The 18392-nt window shown below is 39.4% G+C and overlaps 1 long non-coding RNA gene across 1 annotated transcript; it reads left to right on the top strand.

Moving 5' to 3' along the window:
* Positions 1 to 799: 799 nt before the first annotated feature.
* LOC102078185 (major histocompatibility complex class I-related gene protein) lies at positions 800 to 14845 on the top strand. The gene is made up of 7 exons (XR_002057985.2): positions 800 to 892; positions 1998 to 2267; positions 4391 to 4669; positions 10697 to 11017; positions 12198 to 12281; positions 12360 to 12377; positions 14138 to 14845. It is a non-coding gene; the product is annotated as a major histocompatibility complex class I-related gene protein (long non-coding RNA).
* The last annotated feature ends 3547 nt before the right edge of the window (positions 14846 to 18392 follow it).

The following is an 18392-nucleotide window of genomic DNA, read 5'->3' on the forward strand; positions in this document are numbered from 1 at the left end:
CAGCATGAGTACGAGCAATTTTTTTTAAATGTATTTATTTTGCCGATGCCCATGATGCTGCCCCGGGCAACCGCCCGTGTCGCCCGTATCAAAAACCGCTACTGACAGGGCTAACACATAGACAACCATTCTCACTCACAGACCAGAATAATCAGACAGCACAGACTCGTGCATCCTGTAGTAGATAGATCCTGTTCACGTACATGATTGGTGATAAGTCCTCACGCTAACGTGAAGCGTGTCTGCCCCCGGGGAGCATGCGCACGCTTTATTCATGCTGCTTTCAAATCCGAGCTGCGAGAAAACACTGCTTATAAAACCAGAGCTGTGAAGGCGTCTCTGAAAGTTGACGCTGTAAAGTCAGCAGTGAAAGAACACTTTACAACTGCAAGAGCTGCAAATTAAAGCTTTCAAATGTCACGTTTTTTTTTTTCAGACATATGCCGTATGTATAACTTGATCCTATATATAAGCGACAGTTTTATAAATCCAATTTATACCCTTTACAATGTTTCAGTGCAGCTGAAGGACAATAACAAATCTGCAACTCTGAAACTGGACACTGTAAACCTGTGCTGCCGTCTGCACAAAGGGGAAAGTCAAATTCAAATCAAGCTTTCAGAATTTACTTTGAATCTTGCAAAACCTTTACAATTAAAACGTGAACATTTGAAGGCTTGTTTTTAAGTCATGGCACGGCATTAATCGCTTACTTTGGAGGCAGAACTTACACACAGCCATGTGGGAGGGGGAGGAATCTGATATTTGTACTCTTTCGGATTTTCAAGCCAAGTCCTCCATATTTTCATGGTTTCCTGGTTCGGCAGGTTTAAGGACAAAGCGAAGATGATATTATTTTTGTTTCCTCTCTTTTACCATGGTTTATTTGCAGGTAAGAACAATTTTCAACTCTAACAGCACCACCCCCGCCCCCCTCTCTTTTTAATGCATCATTTACTAGATTAAAGAGGGTGTAAATGGGAGACGGACAAATCCACATTTTATCAGTTATGCTTTGTGGCTTGACAATGGAATTTTACTGGCACGGCTACTTTAGAGATGTCTTTAGAATACATGTTTCGAAAATGGAGCATAAAAACTGCACAACAATTTAAATCAGATTTACCTTGTTACAGAAGCTTTCAAAAGATACATATCTGTAATATTTTTTGGCATTCCGAAATGAAAACTTTTGATTTTTAGTTTTACACATTGTTTTTCTGCATAGCTCATGCTCGATCATTTATATATCCACAAACCGAAAAGGTCTGACAGATTGTATCTGTCATTAAAATCTTTGCAATTTATAGAAAACTTAAACAGCACATCAAGCTCAAAGACAAAAGTAAATAGATATTTTATGATAAAGGTTTTGTTATTTAATGAAAAATCTTTAATATTTATCATGGACTTACTCAAGTACTACTGACCAAAAATATCTATGATTGTTGTTCTAGATTGGTCTTTTGAGCCAAGCCGGACACTTTTTATTTTTCAGGTCAGTGAGCACAAGTAATGTATTTTATCAGGAAGCAGCCTGTGTCCAGAGAAAAGGAGAGGCGTCACCATGGTGACCAGGAAACCAAAGCTTTAAAAAAACGTGGTTTGAATAGACAATCGTGTTGTATTTTAACAATAAACACAGTTTTAATATTTAACCTTAACTAAGTCGTTGTTAATGCCTAAATGAATTATTTTCAGTTAGTAACATATTTTAAAAGGATATGAGCCGTGTGTGCGTGTGTGTGTGTGTGTTGTTTTTTAAGTGGAAAATAATTGATTTGCGTTAAGGGACACGAGTTGATAGACAAAAGCTTGTGACTATTTCACGAACTGCCATGAGAGTCTATTGTTTGGCCACATGAGTTTACCAATCTGAGATTAACATTCTCTTTAGGAGGCTATATAAGCCATATCATACTGAATTAATCATAATTCTGATGATGTTTGTATATTTCATGTACTTATTTACTAATATTGTAAATATTGTTCCACAGTGAAACACTCGTTGATGCACTCTGTCACTGGATCCTCTGGAGACCCAAACATCTCAGAGTTTACAGGTGTTGTATTGGTTGATGGCACTGAGGCCGTTTACTGTGACAGCAGGAACAAGATATTAGAACCCAGACAGGAGTGGATGAAAAAAATATTCAGTAATGACTCTCAGCACTTGGCATCGTACATGCAACAGTGTTTTGAAGATCAGCCAGACATCTTCAGATTCTTGATTTCTACTTTAATGCAGCTGTTCAATCAAATAGAAGGTACAGTATTTTGTGTTAAACCTGATTGTTGGGTCTGTTCCCACAAACCCACTAATTCTAGAGACTTATTCATCATGAAAGAAAACAAGACAGTCAGCGATCGATCGATTACTTGCACAAGGGAGGCCTCATCTGTGTCCAGCACGAAAATGACCCCGATGATGGCCTCCTCCTGCTGCCTTTTATTGAGAGACAGTTCACACAGCAAAGCAACGCCCGCATGGCTCTAAGACAAGGCATTGTATGTATATGTGTGAACTTCTGTATGTAAGTAAGAATGTGTGTGTGTGTGTGTGTGTGTGTGTGTGTTTTGGGGGTGCGTTTGTGTGACCTCCTGATGACCAAAAGGGTCATAAAAGCAGGAAGCTTACAACACAAGAAACAGATCTTTCAGATAGGGTGTATCTACAATAAAACCTCCCCCAACACAAAGTGGTTAGAGGTGTTCAGGATCAAAGGAATGGCTTTGATAATACTGCTTGAAATAAGACTGTACAAATTTAAGAAACACAATGGCAACATTCAACAATTAGACCTAACACTGATTAATATAAATCAATGAATATGCTTAAGTAAAACTAATTTAATCATATTTTAATCTATCTTCTTCCACTTACCCAGCTCATGATCAGGAGCTAATCCCAGCTGTTTTAGGGTAACAGACAAGGTACACCCTGCAGAGGTCAACAGAATGTCACAGGGTCAATAGAGAGACAGACAGCTATTCACACCAACAGCCAATTTAGAATCACCAGTTAAGCTAATTCATATATACTTTTTGGACTGTGGCAAGAAGCCAGACTACCTGGAGAAACACATAAGCATGCAAGCACAGGAAGAATCTGCAAACTCCACACAGAAAGGGAACATCTGACATCAGGATGCAGCTGGAAATATTAGTGTGATGCTCTGAGCAAATTTCAGGCTGGGAAATCTTGGATTCTGCTGTCCTTGTGGATGTTACTTTGACATGTACCACCTACCTAAGCATTGTTGCAGACTGTTTCATGGAAATTGTATTCCCTAATGGCTGTGGCCTCTTTCAGCATGATAATGCACCCTGCCACAAAGCAAAAACGGTTCAGGAATGATTTGAGGAGCACAGCAACAAGTTTCAGTTGTTGACTTGTCCTCCAAATTTCTCATATTTCAATCCAACCTAGCACTGTGAGATATGCTGGACAAACAAGTCTGATTCATTCAGCCTCCAACCTCACAGCTTACAGGACTTAAAGTGTCTGTTATGAACATCTGGGTCCACAGCACACCATCGGGGCTCTAGTGGCATACACCGATGGTTCAGGGCTGTTTTGGCAGCAAAATGAGGGTCCAACACAATATTCGACAGGTGGCCATAATGCTCTGTCTGATTGGTACAATGTAGATGTATACTTAAAAAAAATTATTGTTGGAGTCATGCCCCCCAGCATAAGAGTAACTTGGAACTTCCCACTTTACCCATATGATTTGAGTAAAATTGGCTGGAATCTTTGCCTTCTATAAGCTGTAATAATTTGACATTTGAAGATATGTGGGTGATATTTGTCACATTTTATGGCACCATTGCAACGTCACAGGACTTTATATTGAAAAAATAAAGTTGTGAGTTGTAAAGCGCTCTCTTTATACCCTTTCACTTGAAATATTACTGGATATGGGTTCTTGAATATTTTTTTCAAGCACAAGTTTGACCTTGGGCACTAACCATGAAGGTCGAGGTCAAATGCTTAGCCAACATAGGTACTCATGCCCCCAAGGTCTCAATATATTGTTGTGAAGTTTGAAAAACCATAAAAAAATTTTGGTTAATATAAAGTTTTCACTGATTTTCACATTTGGTGTGATCTTGACTTTGACCGATTTTTACCCAAATTAAATCTGGTATCTACCAACACACAAAATCTGAAAATGATATCTTGAAAACATGGTTTATAGGCTAGATGTCTGTCAGATGATTCCTGGGATCATCTTTTTTTTAATCTTGAATTATCATACCAACTTTAACAATTTAAAGTCAGCAGATTATCTGACTTGAATCATGGGTATAGTGCTAACTTCAGATAATAGAAAGAGTATTATCATAGTTTATTGCTTACCCTGTTTTTTTTTTTCTCTCTTTTTAGGTGTTCACATATTACAGAGAACAGGTGGATGTGAATGGAATGAAAACACTGATGAAGTGGTTGGTATGGTACAGTATGGGTATCATGGAGAAGGCTTTCTTGAACTGGATCTTAAGACGCTGACATGGATCCCACTGAAACCAGAAGCTGCCATTATCAAACAGGAATGGGATACTGACAGAGATGTAATAAAAGAAATTGAAAGCCTCCTCACTAAGTTTTGCCCAGAGTGGCTGAAGAGGTATTTGAACTATGGGAGCAGCTTCCTGCAGAGAACAGGTAACAGGAATCACATGACCTGATGCAGTTTCAAGGATACAGTAGTGTCTATTTTATATTGTATAAAATAGACACGTTTTTTGTAATAGAAAAGGAAAATGGTACAATGTTTAGGCTTTTGTATTTAAAGTATTTCCCAATTGTTTACACACATATTCTGAAAGCATGCCTCATACTGTCAGAATTCTACACACAAATCAAAAAACATACACACAATGGGCAAAACCCTTCAATTCTCCTGCAAAATGAAACTTTACATTCAAAACAATGTAATTTCCTTAAAATGGTATTTTGTTTTCAAATGACACACACAAACCATCACATGAATAGACATTTATAAGAATCAGTTGATTGCTGATGTGCTTAATGTAAAACACTATGACCACTTCTTCTCCAGTCATCATAATGACTTGCTGTAAGCCTTTTTTTTGTTCAGTGTTACACTTACTACAGACAGTACATAGGCCTACATAAGTGCATTGTAAAATATTTCAGAATATTGGTTGTATACAAAATACACAAATACATGGTACCAAATATATGTTACTGTAGTTTTCCCACAAAAATATGTACACAGTGTTCATCCCAACCAACACAAAGTTCCACATACCGTGGTCTACATATACAAACAACAGAAGAATGTACTGAATACAGTTACAGTTTAAAAAAACAAACAAACAAACAAAAAAAAGCAACTATGCTGCATCCTCTCATCTGTTTCGGTCTGGCCACAGCACCTCATCCACATCACAAGCAATGTTTGCCCTGGCCAAGCAGCGGGGGAAATATCACCTAGCATGGCCAAATGACAACATACCTGAGCTGCTCTGTGTGTGTAGGATTTCCAGGAATGTGATCAGATGGGCAGTGTTGAAGGGGCCAAGGGCGGCATAGTGATGGATGACACCATGGTTGGATTTGCTGTCGCAATTGCTGCACAGATTGTGATCTTCCCACCACTCTGGCCAGGGACTTCCACAATGGCACATTGAGCAATTATGTTCCTGTCTCTCCAACTCCTTTTTGCCAGATTGAACCCTGCTTCATCTTTGAAAATATATTTCATGGGGGTTTCCATGGAATCCAGTTCAAACACTCTCTATACAGTTTTTTCTGATGGCTTGAGCACATTTTTTGTAACTATTGGCTATTTTTGTAAAACTCTACACACAAATAAGAAAACCCTTCACCCAATCAGCAAAACATTGTAGTTTTCTTGTAAAAGCGAATAACCCTTGCTTAACTCTCCACACCTTTGTAAAAATTGTATTTTTTTATCCAACAGTTAACACAAGCCATCACATTAATAAGCACACAATGCACCAACTACACACTGATGGTATGAATAAAAAACACATCTGGCTTTTGCTTTCTCTGTGCACAAGGTAGGCTATGTCAGTTTGAGGTCATACTTTTGTCATAGATCCGTAAGCATAGAGAGATCCAAACTTCAAGTACTGGTGTTTATTCACACACATCAAAACAAACGCAAGTGTTTATTTCCAAGTATAGGATTATTTGCAATCGCCATATTGACTATATGGGTTTCTTGGTCTGCAGTGAACATCCTTCCTCTGCCCCCAGCATCTGGTCGTCTAGCAATTCTGTAAAGTAACAATTTCAGTATTTTTACATCTATGGTATTGTTGTGTTTCTCATTAGCATGGCAGTGCTACAAATCTTAGTGCAAAGTGACTGTACTAACTGATTCTCATTTCAAAATGTCCTTATGATGCTTGCTACAGTGTAGCAGCTCGAGTTAGGCTGAACCCGTTGGCCTCCTCGGCCTCCTCTAATACTCACTCTTCTCACTCTTCCTGCTCCCTCCATTGTACTCCACACGGACAGCTTACCTGTAGCTTATTTACAGTTTTTTCTGATGGCTTGAGCACATTTTTTGTAACTATTGGCTATTTTTGCAAAACTCTACACACAAATAAGAAAACTCTTCACCCAATCAGCAAAACATTGTAGTTTTCTTGTAAAAGCGAATAACCTTTGCTTAACTCACCACACCTTTATAAAAATGGTATTTTTGTATCAGACAGTTCACACAAGCCATCAAATTAATAAGCACACAATGCACCAACTACACACTGATGGTATGAATAAAAAACACATCTGGCTTTTGCTTTCTCTGTGCACAAGGTAGGCTATGTCAGTTTGAGGTCATACTTTTGTCATAGGTCCGTAAACATAGAGGAATCCAAACTTCAAGTACTGGTGTTTATTCACAAACATCAAAACAAACACAAGTGTTTATTTCCAAGTCAAAACGAAATAGTAATTTCACTGAGGAAAAAAAAGAAATCAGTCTACATTGTGTCATCTCTGTGGATCTGGCCACAAAATTTCGTCTACATCACATGAAATGTCCTCTAGTCCAGCGGTCCCCAACCTTTTTTGTGCCACGGACCGGTTTATGCCAGACAATATTTTCACGGACCGGCCTTTAAGGTGTCGCGGATAAACACAACAAAATAAAACTAGTACCGGTACCAAAAAAAAAGAAGATTTATTCATAACACACGTGAAAAGACCCAGGAAAAGCAAGTTAACGATAAAAACGATAACAAAATAACGCTAAAAACCGATAAAAACCCTGAAAAACATACATTTCACACCTGAGCCTCAACTCTCGCGGCCCGGTACCAAACGACTCACGGGCCGGTACCGGTCCGAGGCCCGGGGGTTGGGGAGCGCTGCTCTAGTCCAAGGCACAGGGGAAAATATATTCTGGAATTTTACATCTATGGTATTGTTGTGTTTCTCATTAGCATGGCAGTGCTACAAATCTTAGTGCAAAGTGACTGTACTAACCGACTCTCATTTCAAAATGTCCTTATGATGCTTGCTACAGTGTAGCGGCTCAAGTTAGGCTGAACCCGTTGGCCAGCTTCCCTCAGGGTCACTCCATGGTTGATTACATGGTCCACTATTGTAGCTCTGATGTCATCAGCAATTCTATTTCTTACTCTTCTTACCCTTCCTCTCCCCCCTCCTCGTCCTCCTGTTGCTCCTCCTTGTCCTTGTCGTCCTCTTCATCCTACTTCTTCACCTCCACGTCCTCTTCCTCGGCCTCCTCTACTTCTCACTCTTCCTGCTCCCTCCACTGTACTCCACACACACAGCTTACCTGTATTATAGTGCTTAGGCTGATTGCAAAGTGAACTAATTATCTAAAGAAGTTTTCACATGTGACAGTGTGCCAGACAGTTGGCAAAATAGTGTAAATAATGGCCATAAATGTGTATAGTTTTGCTAGGAGTGTGTTGATCATTTGCAAATTGAGTGTAAAGCCGTGAGTTGTGTTTACAGTTCTGCAAAAAGAGTGCTGTGCAGTGGATTGTAGCTACAGGTTTGCAAAGTGTGTGTTACAAAATGGCAAACTGAGTGCAAAGCAGTGTTTGTGCTTTTAGTTTTGCAAACTCAGTGAGTGGTTTTGCTATAAGTATTACTAGTTTTAGAAATTGTGCTATAAGAATCACAGTTAGGGTTTAAGCATTCAGAAAAAACTGTAAAGTGCTTAGGCTGATTGCAAAGTGAACTAATTCTCTAAAACAGTTTTCACATGTGACACTGTGCCAGACAGTTGGCAAAACAGTGTAAATAATATTCATAAATGTGTATAGTTTTGCTAGGAGTGTGTTGATCATTTGGAAATTGAGTGTAAAGCAGTGAGTTGTGTTTACAGTTCTGCAAAAAGAGTGCTGTGCAGTGGATTGTACCAACAGTTTTGCAAAGTGTGTGTTACAAAATGGCAAACTGAGTGCAAAGCAGTTTTAGAAATTGTGCTATAAGAATCACAGTTAGGGTTTAAGCATTCAGAAAAAACTGTGATTGTCATGGCCCTGGGTCGTGTGACCCAGTATTCTGAGTTTCTTGGTGTTTTTGTTATTCTTTTTAGTCTAGTTTCATTTCAGTTTATCTAGTTACATTCTGCCATGTTTCATGTCCAAGTTTTCTTTGTTTGTCAAGTTCAAGTCATGTCTGGGCCTCCTTATGTTTCCTGTTTTATTTTGAAAGAGCTTTGTGTTGTGTGTTTATTGTATTTAGTTTCACGTGTCCTGTCATTATGTTAATTGTTGTCAGCTGTTTTCCCCATGTGATTCTACTTCCTTTGATCATTCCTTATGCGTATTTAGTCTGTGTGTTTCCACTCAGTGTCAGATCATCTGTTAACCTCACCACAGTTTTCATAGGTTTACTCCATTGTTTCTCTGTGTTTCCTAGTTTACTCAATGTTCATAGTTTGTCATAGTTTTTCACTGAGTGTCACAGCCTTCTGTTAACACAGTGTTCATAGCCTCCTTAGTTTCCCTAGTTCCATGTTTTTCTTCTGCAATCAGCCAATAAAGGCTCGTTTTATTTTTGAAACTACGTTTTTGTCTCCACCGTGTCTGCATCTGGGTCTACCTCTTTCCTCACACCGGCGCACCCCGCCATGACAGTGATAGATAATAGATAAGTAGTGATACAAAAAGACAGACTTATGAAATACAGTATATGCACTTCAGATATATGTGCATTACAATATAGTCTACAGTACTGCAAGAGTACCATCTGCAACAACCTAGCCTACAGTAACAGTAGGCTTGTGGGCATAGAATTGTCCTCGAAGAGTCGCTGCTGAAAGTGTATGTAGGTTACACTTGCGCATCCTGATATTGAAGATCTTTAACTCTTGCAAAGTTTTGCTCAAAAGGTTTGATCACATCATTAGAAACATGTGTGTTCAGTTGCTGTGTGTAAAAGATGACAGCTGTGTTGACTTTTTTTTTACATTTTGCTGCCAGTGTTTACAGTTTTGCAACACATATGTGAAATGTGTTTAGTGAGTAATAATGTGTTTAAGGTTTTGAAAAAAAGAGTGGATGAGTTTTGCAAATTGTGTCTTAAGTACCTGAACAGTGTTTAAGGTTTGGCCAAAAGAGTGTTTGATTCGAAAAATAAGTTAGGCCACGAAGAATTTGGTTTAGAGAATGAAGTTTAGTGTTTTAGCAATTCAGAAAAACTGTAACTCTAACTGCAGTAAATATACCTTAAATGTTTTTTAGTTTCTTTGTTTTGTACTTTTTTTAGCCTGAAATTTGCTCAGGTGTGATTTTGCCTCATTCTTCCACACAGTCTTCAAATCCTGAAGGTTCTGTGGGTCTCTGCTATGAACTCTGAGCTTTAGTTCTTTCCATAGAGTTTTCAGTTGGATTCAGGTCAGGTCATTGGCTGGGCCATTCTAGCAGCTTTATATTCTTTCTCTGAAAACAGTTGAGAGGTTCCTTGGCTGTGTTTGAGATCATTGTCTTGCTGAAACATCCACCCTAATTTCATCTTCATCATCCTGGTAGATGGCAGCAGATTTTTTATCAGTGATGTCTTGGTACATTTTTCCATTCATCCTTCCTTCAGTTATATGAAGTGTGACAGTTCAACATGCTAAAAAGGGCCTCACACCATGATGTTCCCACCTCCAAACTTCATTGTTGGTCTGGTGTTTGGGGGTTATATGCAATGCCTTTGACCCCCAAACATGGTGTGTATTACTATATATTGAACTATCTATATATTCTCCCAGTATTTCTAAGGCTTGCCTAAATGTTGTTCAGAAAATTTTAAATAGACTTTACTGCTGAAGATAAAGCATGTTGTAATGCCAAATTAGAAATTCTTTTGTAACTGATGCCATCAGTATATCTTGCAAAAATAAGGTAGCAAAGGTCTTGAGAGCTCACTGATTTTTACCCATCGTGAGATGTTTCTTGTGTGACACCTTGATGATGAGACACCTTTTTATAGACCATCAGTTGGGACTGAACCAGCTGAAATTAATTTACACTAAAGTTTAATTCTCCATGTATTAATGTTAGGCTTTGTATAGATTTATAATACATCTGTTGTCCAAAATTTGTGAGGGATATGAGGGAATTTCGGGCCAGGTCAAAACTGACCTGAACCACTCTGTGAAGGCATAGTGTATGAACAGTATTTTGAAGACAACTCTAAACTCTTTTCCACCTTCTCTCTCTCCAGTTCTTCCTTCAGTGTCTCTCCTCCAGAAGACTCCCTCCTCTCCAGTCAACTGCCACGCTACAGGTTTCTATCCTGACAGAGTCATGATGTTCTGGAGGAAAGATGGAGAGGAGACTCATGAAGGTGTTGACCACAGAGAAATCCTCCCCAACAATGATGAGACCTTCCAGATAACTGTTAATCTGAACGTTTCATCAGTCAGACCAGAAGACTGGAAAAAATACGACTGTGTGTTTCATCTCTCTGGTGTTGAGAACAACATCGTAACCAAATTGGATAAAACAGTGATCAGAACTAATTGGCATGAAAACAACAGGATGGGTGAGAGAAACTCATTCCATTCATTTTGTTTTCTGTTACTATATGTGGTGTTTGAATGTTTTGTCCACTTTTGTGTTTGAACTCAGGGAAATCCCAAGCATTTTTTTGTCATTGCCCTTAAGATTAATCCTATTTTAATTTCACATTCACTGTTTAGACCATGCAACCCTGACAGTAATCCTAGAATTTCAAAATTCCTCACATTGTTTCTAATCAGTAAAAAAAATCATGTTGATTTATGTTTAGCCTCACAATTGGAGAACTGTTACTGAATGAATTTAGGGGTTTTATGGGGTGAGGAAAAAGGCACACATACAAATCTTACATAAATGCCCCCTACACTAAATTTCTTTAGTTGACATTCATCCTGTTAAATTTTAAAGTGTTGCATTCATATTTTCTTCCTGCACACTGAGTATATTAAAGTGGCTGAGGTTTGTCCAGAGCCAATCCCACTGTCTTCTCTATCAGCGGTCATTGCTACACTGATGCAACTAGTGCCACGAGTTTGCCACGGCTGTTGAGGAGGTTTAATTTGCAGGTTTAATTTGAAGTTGTCCTAGATAACCTCCTAAATAGCTGCAGTCTCCTCCACCCCTGTAACCTTCTGTTCATTGACATATGTAATGTGTTCTTCTGCATAGTCTTGAGGTGAATTATAACCGAATAGTTGGTGATTGGATTGGTGGGTGCCAAGGCATGCCCACACACCGGTGTGCCATGCACACTTCACCTCTGGGGGTCCAACCTGCTCAGAGATCACCTGCACATCTAATGCCCAGTTTCTGTGGTGCACCAGGTAGAGGAAAGGCAGGAGTCTTGACAGAGGAGAGGCTATGTACTGGCAGGAGGGACTTCAGCACACTGCCCTCTTTTTCACTTTTTGGCCCAGCCAGCCAGCCAGAGAAGCAAACAGTAGATGCATCCCCGAAATGACAGCAGTGATAAATGATATCCTACAATATTTCAGGACCACTTTGGTTCCTAAATTGCTTTTGTGTGGGGGAAAAAACTTTCCCACCCTTGTTTTATTTTCATACTCATAATAATTTCACAGCAGTACAGCCTCATATAGAGTTGATACTTTATTTTTTCCCCTTATCAATATGTGATTTAAAGATGAATGGATCTCATAGTAATGGGTTCATCTCTGTATTTTGTCTTGTTTTTTTCTGAGCAGAACTCCTCTCCATCATTGTTGTTGTTGTTCCTGTTCTCATCGCCGTTGCTGCTGTTGGATTTGTTGTTTACAAAAAGAAGAAAGGTGAGAGATTCAAATGAGCTGAGCTGTTGCTCTAATAAAACTGAACATGTCTGCAATTATGTTTCCTTTTTATTTCAGAAAAAGAAATTGCACCTTGTAAGTAAAATATTTTACAATTTTACTTTGATCTATGGATTTAAAAAAGGTTGTGTTAATATTGCACAAGAGAGTCTTATTATATACAGTTAAGCCCAAAATTATTCATACCCCTGGCAAATTTTGACTTAAAGTTACTTTTATTCAACTAGCAAGTTATTTTTTGACTGGAAATGACACAGGCGTCTCACAAAAGATAATAAGATGATGTACAAGACGCATCATTGTGGAAAAAAAATATTTCTCAGCTTTTATTTACATTTGAGCAAAAAGTATCATGTCCAGAATTATTCATACCCTTTACAAACTGTCACAGTCTCTGGGAAAATCCAAAGTTCCATACCATTCCAAATAGTCAAAGCTGTTCTAAAGCATCCCAATTACCCTGATTAATTGGAAATAGCTGTTTTGATCAACTCAACAGGTGAAAAACAGCAGCTCTCTGCAGGTGGTCTGTGGACAGTCATGGCTAAGACAAAGGAACTCAGTGAGGACCTGCAGCTGTGCATTGTGGCTGCTCACAAGTGAGGAATGGGCTACAAGGCCATATCCAAATGTTTTCAAGTTCCAGTGGCCACAGTGCAAAGTATTATTAAAAAATACAAGATGTTCCGCACTGTGGAAAATCTCAGAGGACGTTGTCGGAAGCCAAAAGTGAAACCTGTGCTGGCCAGGAGAATAGTGAGAGAGGTGAAAAAGAATCCAAGGATCACCACCAAGGCCATTCTGGTGAATCTGGGCTCTGCTGGTGGCAATGTCTCAAGCCAGACAGTCCAACGGACACTGTTGGGTTCCACGGATGCAGACCAAGGAAAACGCCACTTCTCCAGGCACTTCTAAGGCATGCAAAAGCTCATTTGGCCTTTGCAAATGCTCATCTGGACAAAGAAGAAGGTTTCTGGTCTTCAGTGTTATGGTCAGATGAAACAAAAATTGAATTATTTGGTCACAATGATGTTGCCTTCATTTGGCATAAAAATGGAGAAGCCTTCAACCCAAAGAACACCATCCCCACTGTCAAACATGGTGGTGGGAACCTAATGCTTTGGGGGTGTTTTTTAGCCAATGGACCAGGGAACCTAATCACAGTAAACAGCACCATGAAAAAAGAGCAATACATGAAGATTCTCAACAACAACATCAGGCAGTCTGCAGAAAAACTTGGCCTTGGGAACCAGTGGACATTTTAGCACGACAATGACCCAAAACATACAGCAAACGTGGTGAAGAAATGGTTAGCAGACAACACCAGTAACGTTTTGCAGTGGCCTAGCCTTAGTCCTGACTTGAATCCAATTGAGAATCTGTGGAGGGAGCTAAAGATCAGGGCGATGGCAAGAAGACCCTCCAACCTGAAAGATTTGGAGCTCATTGCTAAAGATGAATGGGCAAAAATGCCTGTGGAGACATGCAAAAAGCTGGTCTGCAATTATAGGAAGCGTTTGATTGCTGTAATAGCCAATAAAGGCTTTTTTCTATTGATTATTGAGAAGGGTATGAATAATTCTGGACATGATACTTTTTGCTAAAATATAAATAAAACCTGAGAAATATTTTTTTCCACAATGATGCCTCTTGTACATCGTCTTATTATCTTTGGGGAGACACCTGTGTCATTTCTGCTCAAAAAAGAACTTGCATATTGAACAAAAGTAACTTTAAGTCAAAATTCGGCAGGGGTATGAATAATTATGGGCTTAACTGTATGTATAAATCCAGACTAGGACCAGTGGAATAACTATATGTTTTGGATCTTATAGCTCCTGTTAACATCTATGAACTTTCTGAGACACTGAATTGAGATTGGAAACAAAGCCCACACAGCGCCATATGGAAAGCTATGCACACCTGCAGTTAAACACATTAAAAGCAAAGATGTCACAGACTTTGATCTTGGACCCAGGATTTTGATGGTTTGTTTGATTTTGGATTTTTTTCCTTGTTTTCTATTTGGTGGGTTTGGTTGGAGTTTATGGAGTTTTGTTCCTTGTGACTTTTTAAACTTAGTTAACCAGTGTTGTTCCTTCTGTGTTGTTCATTATTACAACCTTATCTGTGTGCATTCGTATATTGTTAAGTCTCTCCTTTAGTTTTGTATTCGTGGTTATCTTTTCGTATTGTATGATTTTCTTTGTCATCTCTGTTCTTAGTTCATTTATGTTCATTTGTATTGAGGTTTTTAGTTCTTATACTCGGGTTTGTCTTGTTATCTTTCTGGTAATTCTGAACATTTGTGGTTAAATTTTTTTAGTTCTGGTTGTTTAGCTCTGATGGGGTGGATGTTTAGACACCTTAATGTTCAAAGGCCTCTCCTGCCTTTGTATTGTCTTCAGTTCAACACACTCCTTAAGACAAGAAGATCATTGATCATTTTATTTTATTATTAACAAATTGTTTTTGAACAATCAGTGATTACAGCATGTGATCCCAGCTGCCTTAATACGTTTTTTGTTGTCTTAATAAACCAAATGTTGACTGTCTCACAAACTATTTTTTTGAATTTATTTTTGAGTCAGAAGCTTTAATCAACCAAAAACAGTGTTCTAAATCACTTCATGCTGCCCAGATAATACAATGCACCAGAGTCTTAGCTCTTAAACAGAGCTCCCAGTCAATATGTTATAAAATATGGTTTGGGTACTATAAAGCACGTTCAACATACCCATCTGTGATATGGATTCACTTAGTTACTGTATTTAAGATGATGTCTGCTGTCTGTTTTTAGATCTGTTCTGTCATTTAAATATGAAATTGTAATATTTAATTATTTCATATTATTTAATTGTGCATCATGAGCTTACCTGCAGATGCAGTCTGACATAGAAGGAGCGGCACCATTAGCTTCTTCATGTGTTGATAATTGGAGTTGAACTGCAGAACTAACCACCCCTGCTAGCATGTAGTGATAGGGCCTTAGCTCATGAGGCCCAGCAGAATACCACCCATCCTGTGGACACAGTACTCAGAGGAAGCTCTGTAAAAGTCCAGTGCAGTGTGGATCTAGTTGAGTTTCAAGAGCAATGATGATTTGGCAAACATTGCCAGATTCAATTCACTCAAGAATGGATTTGTGTATGAAAATCCTCATCGCCATTTGAAAAGGTTGGAAGTCACAAACATAGATAATCATGTATGTAGTGTATCATCATAATATAACTCAATTGGCACTTGGTTGTCAACACAGAACCTTTCGTGATCTTGTTTGTATAATTGACTGATTCTTTATAAAGTTACATTCAGTGCCATCCTGCACACTGAATTAATAAGAGAGATTTCACCATGTTGAACTGCTCTGGTCTCTTAACAAAGGGTGTAAATATTTTCTAACCTCATGCATAATTTGATGTAAATGGCAATAATTCAAAAGTGACCCCCAGGTTCTTGTATACTGGTAATTATTTTAGCAGGATTAATCTAGATAAAAGTATAAAGTTAAATATAGTGTTACATCTTTAGTACTTAGAAACAACTTTCTTCATGCTCCCCCAAAGGGAGGGAGCATGTAATCGGTTCTCTTTGTCTGTCTGGTCACACCAAATATGAAAATCAGTGAAAACTTTATTTCACGCACAATTTTTATGGATTGTGTTCAAACTTCAGAAAAATATACTAGGCCTTGTGGGACAAGAGTATTTAGGTTGGCTAAGCATTTGACCTTGACCTTCATTGTTAGTGTCCAAGGTCAAAGTTGACCTTGAAAAAAACTTTGAAGACACCATGTCAAGTAATGTATCATGAAAGGGCATGGACAGAGCTGTACAACACACGTTTTATATATTTTTTTTAATACAATGTTCTATGACATCACAATGACAGACAAACAGACACAATGCATGAATATATTTTACAATCTTAGGTTTTTACAGCTTATATGTAGCCTGGCTAAATTAACCAGGCCAGAACACAGATTATCTTTGGGGTTCTTTTAATCTGAATGATAAAGTAAGCGCTCAGAAGAAAATAAAAAAAGGTTGTAAAAATAAAGAAATAAAATTGTTACAGACAGTTCTTATCCAGTAACAGCTTTGTGCACTGGTAACCTACTGCTACTGCAGGTTATTTCCCCAACTTTATCAGCGTCTGGAACTCAAGGATGTCTAGCGTCAATTTGTGACTGATATAAACCCATACAGAAATACAACAAACTTAGCAGTGCAAAAATAACTGTAGTGGCTTCTCCTGCTAAGATACAGAGCCAAGATTAAACAGTTAACAAGGTACATTTTCTCTCTTACCCACAGCGATTATAATACGAGTGTGAACTCAAATACATACAGTGCATTAATCCAGCAGAAAACGGAATACAGATCCCTCTGAGATGAACGGTGAAGTTGGTTGCAGCAACTCCTGGTGCCTTAACTGTTCCACACTTTGCATTTAAAACAGATCACGCAGTGAAAACGGCATTGCACACCGACATAACACCAATGCAAGCTAGCACTTCTGTGAATGTCTCCGTAGATCCCCATCATCCCTTGCGCTCCGAGAGGTACCCCAAAAGAAACAGCGCCCTCCAGTGGCATGTCCCATAATACTGACCTTCCACCTGGCTACATTCTCCCCTGCTTAAGAGTCAACGTCCCCGGTGACTCAATTGGTATATTTCAACTCATGCACTGCTTCTTTAAAGAGGGCAGTACCCATATTAGTCAACAACTGAGACAGTACCTCCGGGCTCAAAGTGATGGCATGACATGCTGATACAGGGACATTGTAAGGGTTTGAATGCACTCCAGCATTAGCTCTCTTACTCCGACGGGGCACTGGCGTTGGTGTAATGACCCCAATATCCCCGTTGGTTTCAGCAGCAACTGTCTCTGGTGTGGACACCTGCTCAGAGGCAGACGGTGCAGTAACACGAGCATCATCAGTGTTTACAGACTCTGAAACGCCACTGCTTTGAACTGCTTCCCTGTCTCCATCAGACCCCTGTTCTGCAATTGGGTATGAGGTTTCTCCTAACAACACATACTCAGGATCTGAATCTGAACAGCCTGTTTTCTCTTCTGTCATAGGACCCGCTACCACAGAGGACTCATTATTTTTCTTTTTCCTGGGTGCAGGAATGGGGCCAATACAAGGTCTAAGGTTAGCTCTGTGAACCCGTTTTACTGGCCCACCCTCCACAGGCTCCACCGCATGTGTGCTGCCCTGGACTTCGACAACCCTATAAACCACAGGGCTCCAGGCGTCTTGAATTTTGTTCCTGCCTTGAGGCCAGTGTCGCAGATACACAAACTGACCTATTTCAACAGGAGGGCAATAGACCCGGGTTTTGTCCAGCTCAAGCCTTTCTGCTGCTTTCTGCTCCGTGTACTGCCTTGCCCTGTTATGTGCTTCATTTAAGCGCTGCTGATGCACAATCAGCCAGTCATGTTTCTTATCAAGCACCTGCTCCTGACCTAGTAAAGCATCTACAGGAAGGTGGGGGTGCACTCCAAACATGAGGTAATACGGCGAGTGACCTGTGGTGGCATGGGGAGTCACACTGTATGCATAGACCAACTCTGGCAAATACTCAGGCCAACGGCGTTTCTTGTCCGGTGGGAGAGTACGCAATAGGTCATGAAGTGTCCTATTGAAACGTTCACATTGTGCGTTGCCTTGGGGATGATGTGGGGTAGTACGGCTTTTTTTAACCCCATATAACTTGCACAGTTCCTGAATCACCTCACTTTCAAAATTTCTGCCCTGATCAGAATGTAACCTCTCTGGTACACCATACCTCATGAACCACTCTCGGAGCAAAATCTTAGCAGTTGTATCAGCTTTCTGGTCACGTGTAGGGAAAGCTTGTGTGAACTTGGTAAAAACATCTGTAACCACCAACACATTTTCCCGTCCATCTGAGGCCGGCTCTAGCAGACTAAAATCTACTGCCACCACTTCAAGAGGTCTAGTGGCCAGAAAAGGCTTCACAGGGGCATGAATCTTGGGCTGTGGCAACTTAGTGAGCACACATCTATAGCATTTCTTAATCCACTGGTCCACTTCTTCATACATACCAACCCAAAA

The sequence above is a fragment of the Oreochromis niloticus genome, linkage group LG22 (assembly GCF_001858045.2).
Source record: "Oreochromis niloticus isolate F11D_XX linkage group LG22, O_niloticus_UMD_NMBU, whole genome shotgun sequence".
In the NCBI taxonomy this organism is placed as follows: Eukaryota; Metazoa; Chordata; class Actinopteri; order Cichliformes; family Cichlidae; genus Oreochromis; species Oreochromis niloticus.